Raw genomic sequence first — 14,566 nt, 5'->3', positions numbered from 1 at the left:
ATTTTTAGAAGCTTTACTCTCCCCCAATCCCCTTCCGACACAAACACTTTCTTGCACTGTGAAAGACAACAGACTAACAACAGAGGCGTTTACCTGACATGTCCCAACACAAGGGCCAGGCAGAGTCAGGCAATTGACAATAACTATGCACATCTGCTGGCCCTGAGCACACTTTGAGCAAGGCCGAACGCACAAGGAAACAGCCATTCCAGACCGGCAGTTCAAACAGAAGAGAAAGGCGGCAAGACCTGGAGAGACGACGAGGAAGGAATTGCCCTTGTTAACTCACACCCGCGAAGCCTGCGAAAGGGAATTCATAAGACCGGGAAGTCCAGTCTGGCGTGTGGTGTGACAGGTGTCAACGGAACACACGCCCCCCCTGCGCTGATAGCCAAAGCGGGGAGAAGCGCTTGCTGCTATGGTGCCATCCTTGACTCCCGAGACAAGAAGCTCCAACATTTCAGCACAGCAGGTGAGTTGGAGCAGACTGTTAGTAAAATTAACAGTGCTGGGCCAAAGGTTGCATGCAGCAACATTGTTGAACAAAGAACTTGTGTAAATTGAACTTTAAAAAACCCATAGTAAAAGGTCCAGGAGCAGAGTGGTCTGGCACTGCGGGGGCGCTCGTTCGAAGGACTCTGGCTGGAGCCTTTTTGTGTTGTGTTGTTTTGTTGAAACTACAAGAGCCAAGATGCCTTAGGAGAGGCCGGCGTGAAGTGTCGAAGCGGTCCTACGAGGGTCGAGTAAAACCCCTTGTAAACTAGAAATTCTTTGACCCATTGAGGAAAACTGAGTGAACTGTGAAATTGGCAAATGTGAACCCGACTTCGGGATGCCTACAAATCAGTTTAACCAGTGACACACCCGAGAACAAGGTATTAATGGAACTATGTGAAGCCTGGCTGGGGGCTTTAAGGGAAGCCCAGCTGGGGGCTTTAAGGGAAGCCTGGCTGGGGGCTTTAAGGGAAGCCTGACTGGGGTTGAGACCCGAACTTAGTACAAGGGAAGAATCTAATGGGTCTTGTGACCTGTGGCAAGTGTGAAACCGACAGAGGGATGGCAGGAGAAAGCTAGGGCAAGGGAACCCCAGCTTTCTGATGATATTGTGAACTTTGATATGGGCAAATGTGAACCAGACTGAGGGATGCCTGGAAGACATTGATTAATTGATTGATTGATTGATTGTTTATTTGTATAGCGACTATACACAATGTGTTTCAAAGCGCTTCAAGGCAGGGAAGGGAACATAGGAGAATACAATGACATTCTTACAAGTCTGTGATACATTCAGAATGTGAAAAATTACTATCATAATCAGCCTAGCGACATTTCAGATAGTGCAAATGCAAGTAACATAGAAGGTAGATGGTGGCTGGGTGGGAGAAGGGGACAGACAAGCGGCTACTTTACTATGCCTAACGACAATTGTTGTAGTGCCGGAAATTAACAAGAGGAGGGAAGGGTGGACGAGGTGTTGGAGTAAGGGAGAAGAACAACAAATCAAGCTATTATCATGACGAGTCAGATAAAGCTGGGGGAGGGTGTGTGGGAGGGAAGGAACAAGGAGGGAAAAGGGTGGGGGACAGACAAGCTGCTAACACACAAGTCAAAGACAGAGTGATAGAGTAAGCGCTATTTAAAAAATGAAAGGGAGAGGAGAGCAAGGGAAAGAGACAGACTGGCGGCTACATTACTATGCCTGACGGCAATTGAGGTAATACCAAAATGCGGCAAATAGAATGGGTCAGAGGGGGGTAGGAAGGGAAAGAGGGAGAAGGAGAAAAATAAAATAACAAGACAGGTGGCAAGAGAGGAGGGTAGGGGGCACAAACAAGCAGCAAGGGGGCATGGAGATGGAGGGGAACACAAACGAACAGCAAGGGGGCATGGAGGGTAACACAAACAAACAGCAAGGGGGCATGGGGAGGGAGGGCAACACAAACCAACAGCAAGGGGGTCACCCTGGCAGCCCAGATAGTGGAGAGAGAGCTGACAGGGGCCTTACAAACAGGCCTTCGAGGCATGCCAGCGTTTGCCTGCTGGCTCGCCTGATTGGTGAGGATGAAGGCAGCCAGGAAAAGCACAGGGAGACCAGCAGACCCATGAGGAAGGAATTGGCCATGTTGAAGAGGCCTGATCAGCTAGCCTCACAATGTACAACAAATACAAAAAAGCATTAGATGTTGAATGCTGTAATTCGCCAACGTGGCAACATACACACAATGAATTGTGAAGGCGCTCGGTCTGCACAAAGTTATAGGAGTGTGGTCATCCAGCATAGCGTTCTTTTGTATTTAAAGCCCAGAGGGTGTACCTTCAGATGGTGGTTGCAAAGTCATGGATCCCAGGGCCTCCGGGCCACGGGAAGCGTGTAGATCCACCAGGGTTGAGGAGAAAGAAGGAAGAAGGAGACTTTTTGAATGTTATGTTTTGAGTGAAAGGCCATAGTGAACCCGACTGAGGGAGGCTAACTTTGCAAGGAGGGTCAGAGCCCGGCTGAGGGGGATTCAAGAGGTGAAGAGCAATCGCCCAACGTGAAAGAATAACAAAGGAACTTTTGTTTGTTTATTGTTTATGGTCCAGCAGGCCTTCTAAGGCAAGAGACTTTACAGGAAAGAGACTTGGCCCCAGAAGGTCCTGGCATTGTTAAAAGGAACTCTAACCTCATGCTGGCGAGGCCCTGGAATGTGCTGTGCTCAAAGGTCCTGCCTTGTCCCATGATAAAAACGTGGGGAAGGGAGATCCCAGCCATACCATCATGACTTATCGTTTCATGAACACTTTCTTTTCTTATGAACATTATCCCTAACTATTTTGTAACTTACTTACTTAAGAATTGGCAATAGTTTGTTTTAGTTTAGGACCTTTTTATTTGACAAGACGTCACTAGAACTGCCTTATTATTATTTGATGGTTGTAGCTTGCTCCCATCTTAGATTTATGTTTAGATAAGGCGTTTTTCTCACCCTTTATACAGTTTAATAAACACCCTTGAACTGTGATCACGTGTGTCTGTCTTTACTGTTGCCACCATGACTTCCCTACAGGTAACAATCCTTCAGGTACCTGGGACGCAATGTTAGACTTGGGCTCAGCTTTATGTATCGGCGGGCAGAGCACCCTTACTAATGTGGACTCAGAAGTAACGAGGGTTACCCAGCAAAACGAGAGTTGCCCAGAGGTAAAACATCTACTGGGAAAACTGTATTGGCCGCAAGTGAGGACAATTGTAAGGTCTAGGGGTACAGACTTTAGTGGTCCTCCAACCCTGGAGCCTGGTTCATGTAAGTAGAGATATCGGGCTGGCCAAGGAGCCAGGAGAACTTGAAATTCCACAAATTACACTTAAAAAGAAAACTCCTTTTAGTATTTTAAGAAACACATGGAGTGCATATTAGGTCTGAATGTCTCTAATAATGAAGAGAGAAGGATAGGGGTCAAGCCCATCACTTATCCAGTGAAGGATAAGCATGAAGGGTCATTCAGAGATAACAGGTCATGGATTACGAGTGTTTTGGGGAAAGAGACCCCGGTGTGTTTGAATTGATCTAATGTCTTGCTAATTCTTTTGGAGATTTCAAGTTTGAAAGCATTATCATCAGCAGACATTGATTGGGTGGAATTTGTGGATAGGTTATAAACTGGGAAGAATATTTTACATTTCTGCTCGAAAATTGTTAGGGATCTAGTAGTATCTGAGAAAAATGTTGTTAATATTGGGTTTCCTGGTAGAAGGTGGGGAAGAGAACATAATGGAAAACAGGAGACCGACAATATCAAATGAACTCAGAGTGACACTGAAGGCAAATGAGGGTCCCGGTCGTGTAGTAATTGATTTATTGCCCGATCTCTGATTCCCCACTGCACCCAAACTCATGCAGGCAATATCCATCCTTGTACCATTCATCCTCTAGCTCATCGTAACTTGGACTTTCCATATTCCATAACTCGTTCCCTTAGCTCAGGGTGTCTCACAACAGCCACTCGGGTCATGCTCCAGCATTTGCCATCACTGGTTACCACATGTTTCTGACCCACTTTTATGATTAATATTGGCTCATAAAACAGCTGGGGTGTGACGGCGTACCATCAACATTTCACGCATACCCTTTTTCCAGTACATCCCATTTGCTCTAGACAACTGTACAGATTCCTTGATTATGTGGTTGGTGCATTCAACCAACCCATTTGCTCTAGGGATGTTTAGGGCTTTATGATGATTCTCTATGCCATGTTATTCCAAATGCTGCCTCATTTCATTAGACACTAACTGAACAACAGTGCCAGACATCATTTCCTTGGGGTAGCCTTCCCTTGCAAACGGCTTTTCCACATAATCAATCATAACACCTGTTGATATACAATTTACAAACTCCACCTCAAACCACCTTGAGGCATAGTCTACAACCACTATGGCAAAGCTATTCTCTTGCCCTAGCATACACATAGGGCACATGAAGTCAATGGCAATCTTCTTCCAGGCCCTATCAGGAATATCCACATTGCCTGGCTCCACCTTCTGAGTTTTAAAGGATTTGTAGCTTACAGAACAGGGAATGCACTGAACCACTTCCACGCCTACCATGGCATCCATGCCTGGCCACCAGAATCTAGACCTCAGTCCCCTCTTCATTAAACTTTTTCCCAAATGTCCTTTGTGGGCACGCCTAGTCAATTTGCTCTGTAGTGAAAAAGGAAGAACCATCCTCTCGCCCAGAGCTAGAGCCCATTCAGAACTACTCAATTATTCTCTGAATTTATAGTAGGGAGATTTCGTGGATACATCCGACTTCCAACCCTTCTCCATACACACTATAGCCAACCTCATCTCATGGTCCTCACACACAGTGTCTAACCAGACCTTGTTTGAAAAAACATTGCCAACAGTACTCCTAGTCTGTGCTATCCACTCATCGCATATATCTTCTATTGGCTCCACAACCTCTAAAGGAGCTCTGAATAAACAGTCCGCTACTGGGTTGCATTGACCAGGAACATACTCGACTGTAAAATTATAACTCTGTAAGGCCGCTAACCACCTATCAATCCTGGGGGTCGCCAACCCCGAACCCTTCGTAGAGAACAAATGAGAAAAAGGCTTATGCTTGCTTCTGATCTTGTAAGATATGCCCCAAATGTAGGTCTTGAAGTACAACGAGGCCCTATAGCATGCAAGGCTTTCTCGTTCGATTTGTGCAATATCTAGATTCTGTATCTGATAATGTTTTTGATGCAAAAGCCACAGGTACCTCTTTACCATTTCTGACCTGACTTAACACGGCCCCTAATTCAGCAATGTATAAGGTAGGTGACCACAGAAAAATTCTTTCCTTTCCTTCAACAAAACATATAAAGTTTGAATTTTTACTGCAAGATTCTCCACAAACTTAGAATATAATTCTATTAGACCTAGGAATGATTTCAACTCATCTTTGTTATCTAGCGATTTAACTTTCACAATGGCATCCACCATTTCCGGACGTGGTACCATTCCCTCTTTTGTGAGCCTGTGCTCCAGATAGGATACTTGGTGCAGTTTGAACTGGCACTTGACTATTTTGACAGTCAAACCTGCCCTTTCCAATCTCCGTAACACTTCAAACAGTCTGTCATCATGTTCAGTCTCATTTTTGGTCCCAATTAAAATGTTGTCCCAGAAACATTTCACTCCAGGTACATCCCCCAACAAATCCTCCATAATTTCTGGGAAAACGGCAGATGTTGATGCCATTCCAAACGGCCTTCTTTTGAACTGATAGGCGCCCATCGGGGTGATGAAAGCTGTTAAGGAGCGAGATGAGGGATGTTGGTCTACCTGGTAGAATGCATAGGAGAAATCCAGGGTACTATACCATTCTACCTCTTCCGTAGTCATCAGCATCCCATTGATCTTATTGATCTCGGGCAATGGGTGTCTATTGATCCAAATCGACCTATTGAGATCCATTAGGGCAACACATAATCTAATCCGCCCATCAGGGCATTGTGTGACCACAATGGGAGACAACCACTCAATGCTCTCTTTGGGTTCAATTATACCCTGATTACATAGGCCTGGTAACTCTTCTCTCACTCTCAAGGGAAGATTCCATACTTTGTGCACACACAGTCTTGTTTGCGAAGACAATTGAATCTTATGGCAGTATGGCAGTATGCCTTCAGTTTTCCTATGCCTCCTTAGCAAATTTCCCTGCCCTGCTCGCACCCACCAATCTCACTTGTAACTCTTTACCTGGATGTAACTCAAGTCCTAATTTCCCTTGGTGACGCCACCTCAATAAACAATCACCATTAACAGGCACATAAATCTTTGCCCTTATGTTTCTGTCACCCTAAGCAATGTCACCCCACCCAAAACCCACAAGGTCTATTTTCCCACCACCATATGCTCTTGGCCTTCTGTCGGTATTGTGTAATACATGGCCCTTATCCACCCAAATGTCCTTGTACTTATTTTCTGAAATGATGGTATATGGGGATCCCGAGTCAGCTAATCCTTTTACTGAGCACCTGCCATGATCTCGACTTCTGGGGAACATATTCCTCTTCCTCGTCCTCCTCTATTTCACCAGAAATGTGGACAATTTTGTTAGCCTACTCCCTCTTCCCTCCCCATAAACTGAACATTTCTGTCCCCCTCCACGGTCTTGTTATTGAACTTGCACAACCTAGCAAAATGTCCCATTTTGCCACACCGCCTACATTTAACACTCATAGCAGGGCTTTCTTTCACATTCATGGCATGTTTTTCAAATCCACACCTGGTACATTGCCCTTGCAAGTGTCTTGTGCAGATGTATTGTTCCAGCTAGCTGATGAGGACCAACTTCCACCGTTGTTACCCATACCAGATTTGGTATTCTTTTTCATGGCACATACCTTTGTTTCCTCACCCCACTTACATTTTCTCCCACATTTTCTACTGTGGAATGTATCAATTCCTTGTTACCTTTTGAATTAACCTCCTTAAGGCACATACTTGTTAATTCCATTCCCTTGGCTATTGCCAATGCCTCAAGTAACAATGGATTCTTTGCCTGCCACAAGCATTCCTGGATTTTTGGGTTTGACATGTGCATCATTAGTTGGTCCCTAATGTATTCATCCTGTGTGCATTGTCCACAAGGCCTTATGGGGCATGGGGCTTCAATACCTTCAACTCTCGTTTCCTAAATATCTTCCTTCTCGAACTCTTCGGTCATCCGCCTCCAACTCCCTCAGGTCCAGTCGCTTCTCCAAGCAACGGGTTGGTGGTAGATCTCTTTCTTCGGCTGGTGCCTCCCCCTGGAACAGCCTCCCTGCCTCCCTTAAACTTGAGGAGAACCATCTCTGTTCCGGAAGCACCCCAAAACCTTTCTCTTTGCTTCTGCCTTTTCTCCTCCTCTCCTCTGCTGACCTCCTGGCTGTAACCTGGATTGCACTGGCTACCTGGATACCCTCTGATCTCAGGCCCAGGTCCCTCCCCCGCCAGCGTCACACACCTGCACTGCCCGGCTGGCAACCGCCGCACTTGGGACTCTTTCTGTATCCCTACAGTCCCCCTATCAGCCTTTGATACCTGATCTTTGCACTTACCCTTGCACTTGCCACATGCTGGCCGTTACTTTACTTATTGTTATTTTCTATTCCCATGTACTGCACTGTCCCTTCCCCCGTCCCACGCACTTGCGCGATCTGAATGACACTTGGCCTAGTAGTATCGTTGCCTGTCCTCCCTTTGTCCCCCTCCCTGCCTCATCGCGCCTTGAAACACTTGTGTATAGGCGCGATATAAATGCCATATCATATCATATCATATCCTCATTCCCTGTAAATTCACACAATGCCAATAGTAGCCTTGAGGCTTCCACAAATGAGTCCACCGCTTCCCCCATACCTTATTTCCTTGAGAAAAACATATACCTTTCCAACACAATATTTATCTGTTTACCAAACTGTACCTGTACTTTTTTCATTGCCATACCATATAATCACTCCCTATGGCCCACATCTGCTGCCCCATCATCCATTACTCTCAGTGCTTCAGCTCCCAAGAAACACATTAACATAGAAAGTTTCCGCTCATTAGAATAGCTTTCACCCCCAGATGCCACAAAGTAAAATATAAATGAGTCTCTTCAATCTCCCCAAGGAATTGGTGGTTCCCTAGGTGTGGCCAAAAACTTGGGTGGCAGCTCCGGGTTTTGCATGGTGAAGTCACCTTCCCGGTACGATATTCACACTTCCCAGGAAGCTTCAGACAGGAGTATCTCCCACTGTCACTTCCGGATAGAACTGCAACAGCAGAGGCGTAGGCATGGTAGGGTCTGAGCAGACAAGGCCCACCCAAAATCTGTAACTTCCCACTCTGCAGCCCTGTGTGGGCATTTACAGATGTTAATGTCAGTGCAGTGGGCCAAACTACATTAGCTTCAGGCCCCACTTCATAGACAATCCTGGCTACGCCTCTGTGGGACAATCCCACAGAATGTGCTGTAAAGTACCAACATTGATTGTGCAGTGAATTCCGACTATGCGTAGATGTGTGGCCAATAAAGTTACCCGCAAAAGGGGTGAATAACTGACACAGGAGTGCCAGAAACAAATAACACTGGCAGTCCGAAGAAGGCTATTACAACCAGGAGGGCGTCCTTCTCTAAATTACCAATGCCACTACTGCGTGGAATGAAATCACTGTAAAAAGTTCTTCATACTGCTGACTGCACCCATGAAGTACATGCCCCTCAGCCACAAGTCAATAATATTAGAGTTAGGCAGTGTCTAGCTCTATACCGTCACAGGGGTAGCTGATGCATAGCCTCACACTATGAGAGGGCCTCCCAGTTGGCTTTCCCGCCTCGTTCCTCTTATGCAATGAGAAATACTTCAAACAACGGCCCTCTCACCTCCAGAGCACAATGTGGTCACCAACCTGCCGACATCAGTGGTGCAGCTCGTATGAGACTGGACCGCTGCTTGCCAGATAACGTTGCTCTGTGAGTGGAGGACCTCCTCACCAACTGCCTTCCTGCAATGAGTGGGATACGTCCTCACCCCAGTGCTCGCCGGATCGGAGCCGCTTCCTGCTACGTCTCTCACCGCACAATGGGCCCAAGCACAGGCTCTCACGCCGTCCGCCACCTGCAAAGTGTGGAATAGGATGCCCCCATACGGACCTCCCGATTGCTGCAGGACAATACCACGGGGTTATGCGCGGAACACCACTGCCGCTTCCCCTTCCTGCCTCCGCCTTGGAGATGGCCGGCAAATGGAGTTCACTCTGGAACAGGACCAGATCCCCGTGACCTCGTCCCTCCTCGTTGCCACTTGTAGGAATGAGGTGAGGAAAAACATGTATAATGATACAAGTATTTATTCTAAGTATGGAGCATAAGTAATTGTCATGAGAGGCAAAGCACGGAATGACAGTTATCAATTGTCAACACATATGTGCGCCAGGTGAGACTGGGCATAAAGCGGCAGAGATTCCATCTCAAGCACTGAGGGAGAATACTACACATACCCAGTGTGCAATGCATGCTCAGAAGGAATGCACGTTTGAATTACTATTACGGACATGTTTGATAAATTGGTGGTCATTCTTATGTTCCCAGAATGCACTTGAATTTTATGCAAAGCAGCCAGCATTCTAAATTCAGTGCACCCTCACCATTCAACACTTAGCTCCACCCCTGAGTCCCGCCCACACCATGGACAATCCGCCCCTCTTTCTACATCCCAGTCCACGTTAACGAAGGTAGGGAGATCACCCAGTCAATACGGCCCATTTCCAGCACTGTGTGTGTGTCATACCTTCCAGCTGCTCTGGGATCTGGTCTGGAACACTTCAGTACCAGCAGAGTGAAGCTGAGGGGACATTTTGTGGCAGTGCCCACCTGTCATGTAGCATTGAATTAATTGCACATGTGGTAGATGTTACTAGACTGCATTGTCTTGAGCAACCATCAGAACAGAAGTGGGAAGGCCTGGATCTTTCTAAAAGTTTTTCTGGAAAAGCGATGGGTGGCAAGTGGCCCAGTGCTGGCAACTTGCTGTGCTTCGTCCCCATGGGTCAAAAGGCAAAAGAGAAGGTGGTACTTGTTAAGTCCCCCATCGGTACGGGCAATAGACACAGACTCAATAACGAGGCAGGGAGCCAGGTGCTGTTTTCACGGAGTCCACTCGTGCTCTGCTGTAGCATGTCGCGTGATGTCTCTTTCATTAGACGGATGTGCTGACGTATCAGTTCTGTCCATTTTAGAGGCAGCATAAATAAGCAAACTAACCACTTCATCTTGAAAGCACTTGCACAGACCTCCCTTTTACCGGAGTCTCCACTTATAGAGCTACTATATAATCTGGTAGGCGTTCAGGCTGACACCTGGAGCTTCTTATTGGGTATCTCCTGCTTCCATCCTGGCCAGTTGATCCACTCGCTTCCTGTCCGTCCTGATTGTCACTCTTCCCTTCTCCTGTGGCCGTGACATCAGATGTCTCACCACCATACTCCCCATCGTCACCCTGACACAGGTAGTTGCTGTGAAGTTCATCCTCCCTTTCCTTGTCAGCTCCATTCTTCCGGCTAATGTGAGAGACACTCGAACTTCCGAAAGAAAATCAAGTTTCGGATTACGGTTTCTCCCGCATCAGACACAGTGATCATGGACCCCTCCGCGTCCACCACATGGAATGGGTGCGGTTCATAAGAAAGGGATATCTTTCCAGTAGGGCTCAGGACATATCAACACTGAATCTCTGATCACCAAATGATTGTCCTTTAGTCAACTTCTCATATTCTCCTTCTCGTTCGACCTGCTGTCTGCCACTCAGACTGAATCATCGTCAATGACCAATGGGCTCTGGAACTCATGATTGGGAAACAGCCCTCTCAGACATCCCTGAAATAAAGCCGCTGATGTGCTGACTCCTCTGGAGCAGTGAGATGATAATCCAGAAGGAACTGATACAGCGCTCTGCAAAGGTACATACCATCACCATGAGCAATCCAAAATGTATTTTTTTGTGTGCACATGAAACGCTCTACCACTCCATTGGCCATTGGCCACAGCGGGATGATCCTATGGTGATGAATTCCATATACCTGCGTAAATGTGAGAAAACCTTCACCCTGGAATAGTGGGCCGCTGTCAGAGCAGACCTCAGTTGGGTATCCATGCATTGCAAAAACCTTCTCCATCATCAGTATCACGTCAGCTAAGGCTGTCGACGATATGAATTCCGATCAGCACCAGAAAGTGATCATCCCAGCTGATAAACCCAAAATCAGTGTGTACTTTGTCCCAGGGCTTACAGGTCTGGTCCATTGACTGAATTAAATTCAATTAAAATGTTGCTTTATTTCGGTTTTAGGCCATACATTTATAAACAATCATAAACCTTCATATTAAACCTTAAGAACTTTAACAATGAGTGTAAAATGCAAGTGGTCAAACAAATTAAAACACAATCTAACAGCATAGATTTGTACAGCACGTTTTAAGGTGCGTTAAATTATCTTTTAAATCTTGTAATCACAGTACTCAGTTTAATCCTCTTTGGGTCTCAATCCTATCCTATCCTAAAAACACATATAAAATATAAACAGTTCATTTTAAAACCATTCCAAAAAATAGGTGGAATGCATGGTAACTAAAAATGAGTAGCTATTGCATCAGGTGTGGCTACATTAGTTACTTTTGTTTTAGCTAATCTTCTCAGCCACCTCTGTGAACATAATTTACAACTGAGTGAACCACTAGATCATCATTAGATGAATGGCATAACGCGATTGCCTGTACAGTGCCTCTTCTCAATCACTCATTGAGCAGCAGTTTCAGGTACCTTCTTCTCAAATCTAGATACAACGGGCAGTTTAACATGAAGTGGGCAATGCTCTCTGTCATATCATTGCAGTAAATGCATCTATTTTTGTTTGCACTGTTCCATTTATTGACTGAGTTACCGGTGCTTAGTTTTCAGGGGATGCTACCTGGCACCTTGCACACACACCATTTCACATACTCACCCACCTTCTATTTCTCAACCGGAAACCATACTGAACAGGGAGTTGGGATCTTGACACCCGCCAGCCCCACCAAATTCATGACGAGACGAAAGGCCAGAAAACACTGCAAACATCCATTCTATTTCAGACAAATTCCTAATGCCCAAAGATTGATAAATATGTTTAGGGTATCCTCTCAGTCAGCCCTACCGACCTGGCACAGTGCAGATCTACCCATGTGGGAATCAAGAACTACAAGCCATGGTCAGAGACACCTATATAGACAGCCTGGGCTAAGCACCAAGAAGCCATGTTGCTGACATCATTAGAGACACCACGACATAGCAGCATTAGACATGAAGCACAGGTGCAATCCGCACTTCGCAACATAAAACACCCACTTGAATACATGAAGAACACAAGCCTACTGTTCTATAGTTAGAGGACAGATACATATATATACTGTCATTACTTTTATTATTATTGCCGTTAGCCGAGTGCAGCAATGCAGAAACTGCAAGGCACAAGAGATCCTGAGCAAAGCTTGCAGATGCTTAAACGCAAATAACCATATGTAACTGCAGGAGCACCTATGGGACCTGACAGAGCCAATTGTGACTAACCTATGAAAAATATAGTATAGCGTGGACAATGTAGAAACCGCATTATAAGGTATGGTAACATTACAGCAGGCCACAGGCCACTGAGCAAGGGACGAGCTGAGCTGACTCAGGCTGGTTAGAGAGCAAGACGTGTGAGACAGAACCCGCAGCCAAGGTCAAGAGATACAGATGACATTCCAATCCGCAGATGACAAAGGGACCAGCTGCAGAAAAAGGGAATAGAGCTCAATTTCGTGATCTCCAAACATGTGACGCAGCTGAAGCAGACAATGGACAGTGATCAGTTGTGAGAAAGGAGAGACGATCCCAGCCATACAAACATGGACTGTAACAAGTATGCAACAAGTGTTGCGCCGAGCACGAGAATATTCTCATAAGGCAAAGGTGGCGCACACAAGTTACAATACAGACACATAATCGTTCTCATCACCTTGAAAAGGAACACAGTGACCTGAGAACCATTTTGTGTCCCATGCCTGGGGATATCAGCTCTGGCCAATCACAGTTTAGTACCATTGGGGTGGGTAGCAACGAGCAAGAACCAATGATAGGGCCACTACTCTGCAACAATGTAGTAAGTTAGATTTAGGGAAGGAACAGGCCAGCCATCTGACATGGAAAAGCCAGTAAAATAACATGTATTGGTACCCATATAGGTTATCATGCTCCTGACGGCCAATCCCACGCTGCGATAGGTTTCTGGAGAGAGGCCCAAATAATGATGGATTAGTGACGTGTTTCTTGGACAAAAGTGGCCTGCGCGCCACTTACTGTGACTCATGCTGACATTTTTCTGAGTTCTTGTATTGATCCCTGTTGGTTTTGGCTGTAATAAACCACAGTTTGAACTTGCCGTTGACTTAGTCCTCCATATTTTCTGAGGGAGGGTGTTGGGCCCTCCAAGTCTGCAAACTTCCAGTATCGCTCCGGCATACCTGGGAGTTCTAACCAACAAGTTGGTAGCAGAGTCGATGGTTTTCTGCGCCAGCCCGGAAAAAGGTTGTTACCTCCACCACGGGACCTGAAAGGCTGCAGGACCCTATATTTCGAGAAGACTGAAAACGCATACCTGTGGAAAGGCCATCAGGAGACAGTTGGAAATCATCCTGCCTGAGGTCAGCGAGGAGTCCAGCCAGACTAGGACGTGGAAGTGGGCACTTTCTGGAGGAGTCAGCAACCGAGCAGTGCCAGCAGACCACGGATTGTAAGTATGGAGCCAGTCGAATGGCAAATGTGGGTGTTTGGGAGGTATTGAACATTGTGGAGTATTGTTGAGTATCGTCGAGTATTGTCAAAGTATTGTCTAGCATTGCCAGAATGAGTAGGGACAGTGGCAGTGGTAGAAGTCCCTTTTCTATGTTTAGGGCACATTCGGTTTTAGAGGTAAACGGTTCTGGTGCATAACCTAGACTATTGATTCGAGGGCACGGATGACAGAAGATATGTAAATAGTGGTTTTCGTGTGGGTTGGGCATTTTAGCTCAGGTCAAAGATTACAGTATCCCAGTAAGGGTTAGCGGGCAAAGCTGGCCTGGATTGCAGAAGGTGAGTTGACTGGTTAAGTCTCCCTGAGTGAGACTTGTTGCACGCTAGGTGACTCAGTGGGTACAGTTCGACCACAAGAGGATATTGGTATACCCCGCCTGGAGGCGGGAAGACAGCTGTAGGCTTTTTGTGTTTTTGGGAGTAACGGGTTATAACAGTGTGCGCAGAGTATTTCAAGTTTTAGCACTACCTTGGTCAGTAATTGGTGACATCACCCATATGGTTGCAGATAGGACACGGAAGAGCATGAGACGATGAGGAGCGAGTATTGGAAAACTGGTATTGGCAGATAAGGCGGACAAGTGGCCATGCGCGGAAGGCGCAGGCGCAAAATAATTATTATTATTAGTTTATTTATAACGTGCAGCCATGGACCCTAAGGCTTGAAGGTGCAGAAAAGATGCACAGGAACACA

This window comes from Ambystoma mexicanum, chromosome 7q, assembly GCF_040938575.1.
Source record: "Ambystoma mexicanum isolate Mex_15411 chromosome 7q, UKY_AmexF1_1, whole genome shotgun sequence".
In the NCBI taxonomy this organism is placed as follows: domain Eukaryota; kingdom Metazoa; phylum Chordata; class Amphibia; order Caudata; family Ambystomatidae; genus Ambystoma; species Ambystoma mexicanum.
Note: the sequence above shows the minus strand (reverse complement) of the source record.